This window comes from Erpetoichthys calabaricus, chromosome 9 (assembly GCF_900747795.2).
Source record: "Erpetoichthys calabaricus chromosome 9, fErpCal1.3, whole genome shotgun sequence".
Classification (NCBI taxonomy): Eukaryota; Metazoa; Chordata; class Cladistia; order Polypteriformes; family Polypteridae; genus Erpetoichthys; species Erpetoichthys calabaricus.
In genome coordinates this window covers 6,914,573-6,924,477 of record NC_041402.2, presented here as the reverse complement: position 1 = coordinate 6,924,477, position 9,905 = coordinate 6,914,573, and the positions used below count along the sequence as shown (strand labels likewise).

Sequence of the window (9,905 nt, the reverse complement as noted above, 5' to 3'; positions counted from 1 at the left end):
GATAGATAGATAGATAGATATGCAAGGGCACTATATAATAGATAGATAGATAGATAGATAGATAGATAGATAGATAGATAGATAGATAGATAGATAGATAGATAGATAGATATGACAGGCACTATATAATAGATAGATAGATAGATAGATAGATAGATAGATAGATAGATAGATAGATAGATATGACAGGCACTATATAATAGATAGATAGATAGATAGATAGATAGATAGATAGATAGATAGATAGATAGATAGATAGATAGATAGATAGATAGATATGACAGGCACTATATAATAGATAGATAGATAGAAGATAGATAGATAGATATGCAAGGGCACTATATAATAGATAGATAGATAGATAGATAGATAGATAGATAGATAGATAGATAGATAGATAGATAGATAGATAGATATGCAAGGGCACTATATAATAGATAGATAGATAGATAGATAGATAGATAGATAGATAGATAGATAGATAGATAGATAGATATGACAGGCACTATATAATAGATAGATAGATAGATAGATAGATAGATAGATAGATAGATAGATAGATAGATAGATAGATAGATAGATAGATAGATATGACAGGCACTATATAATAGATAGATAGATAGATAGATAGATAGATAGATAGATAGATAGATAGATAGATATGACAGGCACTATATAATAGATAGATAGATAGATAGATAGATAGATAGATAGATAGATAGATAGATAGATAGATAGATATGCAAGGGCACTATATAATAGATAGATAGATAGATAGATAGATAGATAGATAGATAGATAGATAGATAGATAGATAGATAGATATGCAAGGGCACTATATAATAGATAGATAGATAGATAGATAGATAGATAGATAGATAGATAGATAGATAGATAGATAGATAGATAGATAGATAGATAGATAGATAGATAGATGACAGGCACTATATAATAGATAGATAGATAGATAGATAGATAGATAGATAGATAGATAGATAGATAGATAGATAGATAGATAGATAGATATGACAGGCACTATATAATAGATAGATAGATAGATAGATAGATAGATAGATAGATAGATAGATAGATAGATAGATAGATAGATATGACAGGCACTATATGATAGATAGATAGATAGATAGATAGATAGATAGATAGATAGATATGACAGGCATTATATGATAGATAGATAGATAGATAGATAGATAGATAGATAGATAGATAGATAGATATGACAGGCACTATATAATAGATAGATAGATAGATAGATAGATAGATAGATAGATAGATAGATAGATAGATAGATAGATATGACAGGCACTATATAATAGATAGATAGATAGATAGATAGATAGATAGATAGATAGATAGATATGACAGGCACTATATAATAGATAGATAGATAGAAGATAGATAGATAGATATGCAAGGGCACTATATAATAGATAGATAGATAGATAGATAGATAGATAGATAGATATGACAGGCACTATATAATAGATAGATAGATAGATAGATAGATAGATAGATAGATAGATAGATATGACAGGCACTATATAATAGATAGATAGATAGATAGATAGATGATAGATAGATAGATAGATAGATAGATAGATAGATATGCAAGGGCACTATATAATAGATAGATAGATAGATAGATAGATAGATAGATAGATAGATAGATAGATAGATAGATAGATAGATATGCAAGGGCACTATATAATAGATAGATAGATAGATAGATAGATAGATAGATAGATAGATAGATATGACAGGCACTATATAATAGATAGATAGATAGATAGATAGATAGATAGATACATAGATAGATAGATAGATAGATAGATAGATAGATAGATAGATAGATAGATAGATAGATATGACAGGCACTATATAATAGATAGATAGATAGATAGATAGATAGATAGATAGATAGATAGATAGATAGATAGATAGATAGATATGACAGGCACTATATAATAGATAGATAGATAGATAGATAGATAGATAGATAGATAGATAGATAGATAGATAGATAGATAGATAGATAGATATGCAAGGGCACTATATAATAGATAGATAGATAGATAGATAGATAGATAGATAGATAGATAGATAGATAGATAGATATGCAAGGGCACTATATAATAGATAGATAGATAGATAGATAGATAGATAGATAGATAGATAGATAGATAGATAGATAGAAGAAAGGCACTTTATAACAGAGATAGACAGATAGATAACGGTTGCAGTGCGCCCTCTACTGGAATGTATTTTGTAATGCATGTAGTAACACAGAAGGTGCAGATCAATACTTGACAACTGTCATGTATTAGAGCAGGCAAGGTTTTTTTTTAATTTGTTTTAATTTCATGTGACATATGCATATATAAAATGTGAACTGAACAAAAAAAATACCGAGCCTATCCCAGCTAGCAGAGGACACCAGTCCATCGCAGGGCAAACACACACACTTGAGTCAATTCAGCGTCTGCAATTCGCCTAAACGTCATGTGTCTGCAGTGTAGGAGGAAACCCAGGGCCCTCTTAACAGCATCATAGATCCCGGGGAAATTAGTGCGCTGTTTTGATAGCAAATCAAAAACATACATAGGAAACATCGTGGGTCCGTATGCTCCTGGGGCTGCCAGCCAGTTCCCATATGTTAAGACGTTCCTGAAATTTAAACCCACGCAGACACAGGGAGAACATGCCAACTCCATGAGACGTGAACCCTCATCTCCTTTCGAAGCAGCAGCCACTACCCACTGTGCCGCCGTGTTTGCGTAATTCTTTCATTCAAGGTGCACAATGTTCTCCTCTATTATGAACGTCAATGTTTAGCTGTAGTCAAGAAAAATAAAAAGTGCTAAAAAAGACTTGTAACGATTGTTTAATTTGGAAACATTCCAAGGAGCGGCATGTGGATTCTCGCACTGAGCCGTCCTTAAAGCTTCCTGGCATGCGTGCAAATCAATCACTTCACTTCTCACTAATATTTGCTTTGCCCTTTAAGCGCTTCAGATAATAAAATTGGCACCGCAAGTAACCACGGGCACCTGGACCCGCTCTTCTGTACACCTTTTGTTCTCAACGCTTGACAACCACAGCGCACCTGTTGCCGTTTGCACATTGACTGAAGGTCGCAGGGTGTGATGGGCGCGCGGGAGGCGGGGTGGAGTTTAAGCTCCGCCCTTTTATTCTGTCCGAGGTAAGCGGAGGCGCCGGCGCTAGTAGCAGCGGGAGTCCCAAAAAAAATCCCCGGGATTGGAGCGTTCAGTGGCGGCATATTTCACGGCTTAGGAGTCACCTGCGGAGCTGCGCATGAAGTGGTATGTAACTAAAAAAAAAATAAGTAAATTAAAAAGAAAAGGAATCGTATTTCTTTCAGATGTGTGCACTTTAATGTTGTAAATTTGTTTGTAAAATGCGCGATTGTATTTCAAGACAAAGATGCGGGTGTTACGATGAAGCCGTGCGCTCATAAAGGTAGCAGGTAAAATTCTAGATTAGGTGTTCGCGTGCTTTCAAATCTTTCGATTGCTGTTTTTAGTTTGTAAACGTGTGTGACGCATTGTTCTGAGAGGAGATCGGAGTCCGAATAAACAAACAGAAGAGATTTGATGATCTCCGACTCGCTTTAAATAAAACGGGCTTTGGATTTCCAAACAAAGTAGCAGCCTGCACTGCGCCCTTATAGACACATCCGTCAGTGTTCATTTTACATTTACATCTGTTTGCTCAGCAGGTGCTTTTGTCCAAAGCGACTTACAAAGGAGTCGAGTAACGTAAATCTGCGGACTGTTTGGGGACAAGTGGAGCAGGACAAAGGGACAAAAACGGATGACCATAAACTCTTAAAAAAAAATTAAAATAAAGGTTGCCAGGCTGGCACTTCAGAGCAATGCCATCGGGGATCAATGATTCCCATAAATGAAAAAAGCGATGTGTTGGATTAAACAACTAGGGCAGTTTACTTGCTTGTCCTCAAATAAACTCAAGATAGGAGTTTCTGCTTAATGTGTTGGCAATAAATCCATTTTAAAGTTAAATCAAAATGTGAACCTGAATAAGTTTCTTAGCTTTTGGTTTTCACTTGAGTTCCAATTAAGCCTTACACATTGAATCACAAAATGCACTTAGTGTGTTTATTAGAATCCATATACTCCATTAAGTAATATCAACATGCAATTACAAAATGCTTAATACTGATTGCACAAAACTTTTGTTAAATTTTAAATATGTACTTTAACTTTTGTTGCTTTGCAGCCTGAAATGAAGAAACACAAAAAATGTATTTCTCTAGCTGTATTTACTCAATTTAACTTCTAACAGCCAAGAGAAAGATAAAACAGCAGCAGAAAAATAAAACAATCACGGTGATGGTTAAAGGATCACCCCCCTCCCTACTGTGTCAGTACTTTGTGGACCCCCTTTTTGCTTTGATTCCAGTCCCCGAGTCTGTACACACCAGGGGCCTCATGTATAACGCCGTGCGTAGAACTCACACTATAACATGGCGTAAGCACAAAAGCGGGATTGTGCGTACGCACAGAAAAATCCAGATGCAGGAATCTGTGCGCACGCAAACTTTCACGTTCTTCCACTACATAAATCCCGATTTGCGTGAAAAGTAACGCACGTGCACGCGCCTTCTGTCCCGCCCCAACTCCTCCCAGAATTACGCCTCTTTGAATATGCAAATCAATATAAATAGCCTTCTGTGAAAAGACAATGTGAAAAGCACAGGGGAAAATATAAGAATTTCAGCGAATACCAAGTGGAGGCAAAGGAAAAACGTACTATTTGTTGGTTTAAACAGTGGTATAATCAACAAAAGAAAGTTGATCGAGTGACAGAGTGTCGGAAAAACTCGAAAGATCAAATTCACAAAGTCGCACAGTGCCCGAAATAAAAAAGAAATCACATATCAAAGTCGCTGTGAAAAGGCGAGTTGTAGCCCACCGTCTGAGTGTCATATGAAAGCGTATTAGGGTACAAACAAAAAACATAGGCACACAGTGGGAAAAAAGCACGAAATGTCAACTTTAATCTCGAAATTTCTTAAAATCGTTTATTTTACTACCGTAGTTTCTCAAGTAGCATGTTAAATGCTTTTTTCTGTGTTTGATCTTCTATGTGCTCTATGTGTGTGAATCACTACGTGCTTCCGTTCTTTCTCTTTCTCCGACAGGACACAGAATCCATTACATTCGTGATATTACAGCTCTCTGAATAATTAAAATACTGAGATGTATACGTGATATCATTTTCATGATGATAGGAATGAAAGCATGTTATTAAACATGGGAACACGGTGGCGCAGTGATTGTTCATATCTCACGCAAGAGGCTTGTTGCACCATGTGTGACCTTCGATGAAATAATTTATTACAGAAGTACTGTCTCTTTCAAACGTACTAACCTCCAATTCCTGTCCATACTTTTCTTTCTCCAATCGCCACACAATCAGCTCTGTAATAGACGTGAAGCCATTTGTAAGCTTAGAACGCCGATTCTTCAAAACTTTTAAGGAACATTGAAATATCTTCGTAGTACATGTTTAATTATTCTATTCGTCTATCCTTCCAGTGTCGCGTCAGCACCAGCAAGAATACAGCGCAAGGCAGGAGCTATCCGTGAACTAGCTAGCGCTGCGGCACCGTGTCCTCACATGTTGAATTATTAGCAATACAGATTATTTAAATGAAGTTAAAGTTTTATCTGTATACTATAAGCAACATATTTTGCTGCATTTCATCTTAAAAATTATATTGTCATCATACGCGCTTTATAAAGTAGCGCAGGTTGTGCAATATTATAACTGTAGTGCAAGTTTACAGTGAGGTGATTGAGTGCGTTTATAGTTCTTAGGATGAAACTGTTTCTGAAACGCGAGGTCCGTACAGGAAAGGGTTTGACGCTTTTTGCCGCGGTTGAGGTAGTGTGTACTTGAAACTGTATACCGATAATTCTCTTTCCGATCATCTGCTGCTGTGATTCACACTCAGATACAGTGATATAAATACTCCGAGTGGTGCAGTGAGAGTAATATGGAAAAAAATGATCTGCAGTGGCAACCCTTAACGGGAACAGCAAAAAGAAGAACAAGATGCAGTGAGCGTAACAACGCTAAAGCAGTTCTGGTATTTGGAATACTATGGCTATTCCCTGGCCCATTATATTGCAGCAGGTTAATTACAATCAGATGTATTACACTAATAAACAATATGCAGTTAATTTCAGTGTATTTATAAAGCCGCGTCAGGAATGTGGAGCTAAGAAAGAAAGGATGAGCACACAGGAACAGTAGTTTGACCATTCTGTGGACCATTATATTGTTACAGGTCAATTACAATCAGATGCATTAAATTTATGAACGATATGCGGTTAATTTCAGTGTATTTGATAAAGACGCCGCCGTGGATGTGGATCTAAGAAAGAGTAACCACATAGGAACAGTAGCACTGCTTTGACGCTAGGTGCCGCCCGTCTGCAAAACCGGGCGGATAAATTGCGTACGCCAAGGAATGAGTTACTGTGGAAATGTGCGTGGCTTTACGTCAAGTTTAGGTTTTATACATCGCGATTTGAGCGTGGAAAGGTTCGTACGCAACATTTCTGTGCGTACGCACCGTTTATACATGAGGCCCCAGGAGAGGACTGGGTCTTAAAAGCGGCCCAGGCATCCTTCAACGAGTGAGATGATGAGGTTGACCCCCTCGGCCTATTATTCGTTGTAATTTTCTTAAAATTTGTGATGAGTATGTGGCGCGTCTGTGATATGAACTCTATCTAAACTGTTGCCAAACTGTTGTTTAGACACAACTTAAAATTTGACGGCATGGTTAGAAATTAAATATAATGAAAAATAAAAATCTAGTAACACGGCTTACACGTTATTCGAGTACATGTCAAATGTCAATGTCCTGTCCAAGTGCCAGTACCCTAGTAGGCTAGTAGCTGCTCATTTAAACTGGAATAAGTTATAACCAAGGTTATAATGAAAACCTCACATGATTGAAGTTTTCCATTAACTTAACGATAAACTATAAATATTCCGTCCTAATATGAAAAATTCCTATCCTGTGCTTTATAACTTTACTTCATCATACTAATAATCACAGCTGAAAACCACTAATTATCGTTCATGCCAACGACCAGAGAACAATAAAATGCATAATACATAATCTAAACTAATTATTAGTACCGAAGAATTTAAATACTAGATATGAGATAAAATAAATTGCAATAACGTACAGTATATCCATCCATTTTCCAACCCGCTGAATCCGAACACAGGGTCACGGGGGTCTGCTGGAGCAAATCCCAGCCAACACAGGGCACAAGGCAGGAACCAATCCCGGGCAGGGTGCCAGCCCATCGCAGGACACACACAAACACACCCACACACCAAGAACACACTGGGGACAATTTAGAATCACCAATCCACCTAACCTGCATGTCTTTGGACTGTGGGAGACGTACAGTATATGCTAACCGAAATTTAGCAGGATCGAAACAGAAATCCGCAAAAGGCAGTTTTGACCAGATTTTTCGCTGCAACGTTGTGTACTGACAACTAAAAAACAACTTGGTGACGTAATACCGTATATTATATAGGACTATATAAATTGCAGTACCGGACTGATAATGTTTAGTAGTTTAGAAAATTAATTATATAATGTCAAACAGTAACCAGTACTTAAAATGTATTTCTTGATACAGCCAACCCATGGCCAGACCAGAGTCTGCGGTCCACCGGGCATTGCCCAAATGCCCTAATGGCCAGTCTGCCCTTGGTACACACACTGTAACTATCTGTCTTGATTAGATTACAAAATTAGGTGCAAATGTGTCTAATGGTTTATATTCTACAATGTAAGATGAACTCATTTTATTCTGTTGATTACACTGTTTGCATAATCTTTAGAGTAAACTGCCATGCTGGTCCACTAGTTCTGCCCCAAACTAACCTGCGCTCTGTGGCCTTCAGCTTTGTAATGCTCAGACTTTGGAATGACCTGACGAAATTTAACGAGATCATCTCATGCAATTCATTCTTGCAAAAAAACAACAACTTCGGCCGCCTCTGTTCAGGAAGCCATTGAACTGACCCAGAGGTCCAGACCCTTCTCTGTCCTGATGTGCAGAAAGATTTGTGTTTCTACCATAACCTTTGCTATTTGTTCCGGGTTTTCTTGTAGTGTTCATATTTTTGTATTTTATTCTGGTTTATTGTCACTTATTATATTTCAATGCTTTGTATCTACTGTATTTGTTTAGTATTTCACACAGATGTTATTTCTATCCAATGTTGTATATTCCCTGTTCTTTCTGAATGAGCTTTGAGCATGGGAAAGGCACTATATAAATGTATTTTTACATAACTTTATCAAAAAAGCGTCACATATCAGCTTCCACAGCCACACAACTTCCGTGGCATCTGGAAAAAAAAAAAAAAAATTACCAATGGTCTTTAACTTTCTTTCCAACTGCACAAAGGTGAGCAAATCCTTTTGAACACACCGTTAATAAAAGGGGGCAGTTCTTTATGCAAATGATCCTACTTTATGCAAATAGAGGATAGTTGCATATATATACAGGGGGTCCTCAGGTTACGACACAGTTCTGTTCCTACAACAGTGATGTAACCCGAATTTTGGTGTAAGTCGAAGCACACCCTAGCCTAAGTCACTTACCTATCCTAACACAATTGCAAAATTATAATCTAGTACATAAAAACACAACTAAGCCATGGAAAAGGACATAAATATACTGTACAGTACACTGTACTGTAGTAACAGAAAAAATGAGTGTAAAAAAAATCCTTACCTTTATTCCTTCTCACATCTCAATTTTTTTTAAAGTTTTTATGGGAGTGAGCATTGTAAACTCGAAACGTATGTCGCGATGTTGCAACCTGAGGACCTCCTGTGTGTGTGTGTGTGTGTGTATATATATATATATATATATATATATATATATATATATATATATATATATATATATATGGGTGGTTACCTACCAGGTAATGCTTGTGGTTGGTCTGCAAGTTGGCAAACATCCACCACGGTGCCCTCTTTCAGTTGTGAGAAGCAGATCATAGAATGTTGCATAGTTTACTGTCAAATAATGATGAGCCCAGAATTAGGGCTAAACACGTGTCGCATACTCTTTGCATTATTTGACAGTAAACTATGCAATATATATATATATATATATATATATATATATATATATATATATATATATAATATAGTGGCGTAGCTACAATGGGGCAAGGGGTGCAATGCACCCGGGCCCCGGGAGGGCCCATCAGGCCTCTTTTTTTTTTTCCCCCGAGCGCACAAAGCGCGCAGGTTTGGGGGCCCATTCAATGATGATTGCACCCGGGCCCCTGTGAACCTTGCTACGCCATTTTATATATATATATATATAATTTTTTTTTAAAGTTAAAGGATAAGTTTGGTATTTTTCCAATCAAAATTATTTCTTCACAAACATTGGTTGCAGACTGGCTACTTTTACCCCCATAACGCTGAATTGAGATGTCAGAATGTCACGCTATGTCATTTTCTGACTCACAAAGAGGGTAAGTGTATCATTGTGAAATTTGTGAGACTTACCAGGAATATTTATTATTATTTTATTATTAGGTTCTTGAATCGTTGAGAACCCAATAATCTTGTCCTTGAAGATTAACACCCATAGACATGTATAGTGATCCTGTCCAGACAAAGTCTCAAGTGGTGCCAATTGCCAGTCACTCCGTAACAGGGACGTGTGGTCAGGGGAGGCAGGTGAGGCTAAAAGTAAAAAAACTAATAATAAATGTGTCCACTGGTCTGTGCTATAAATTTGTTTTCTGTATGATTCCAATAATTTTGATCATTTTTA

The 9,905-nt window shown here is 36.9% G+C and overlaps 1 protein-coding gene across 1 annotated transcript in view; it reads left to right on the top strand.

Annotated features, from left to right (window-relative positions):
* Positions 1-3,120: 3,120 nt before the first annotated feature.
* LOC114657340 (uncharacterized) overlaps positions 3,121-9,905 on the top strand; it is a 155,662-nt gene continuing 148,877 nt past the window's right edge. Inside the window, exon 1 of the mRNA XM_051931494.1 lies at positions 3,121-3,342. The gene's annotated coding sequence lies outside the window, so the exon portion shown is untranslated. The remainder of the gene's footprint in view (positions 3,343-9,905) is intronic.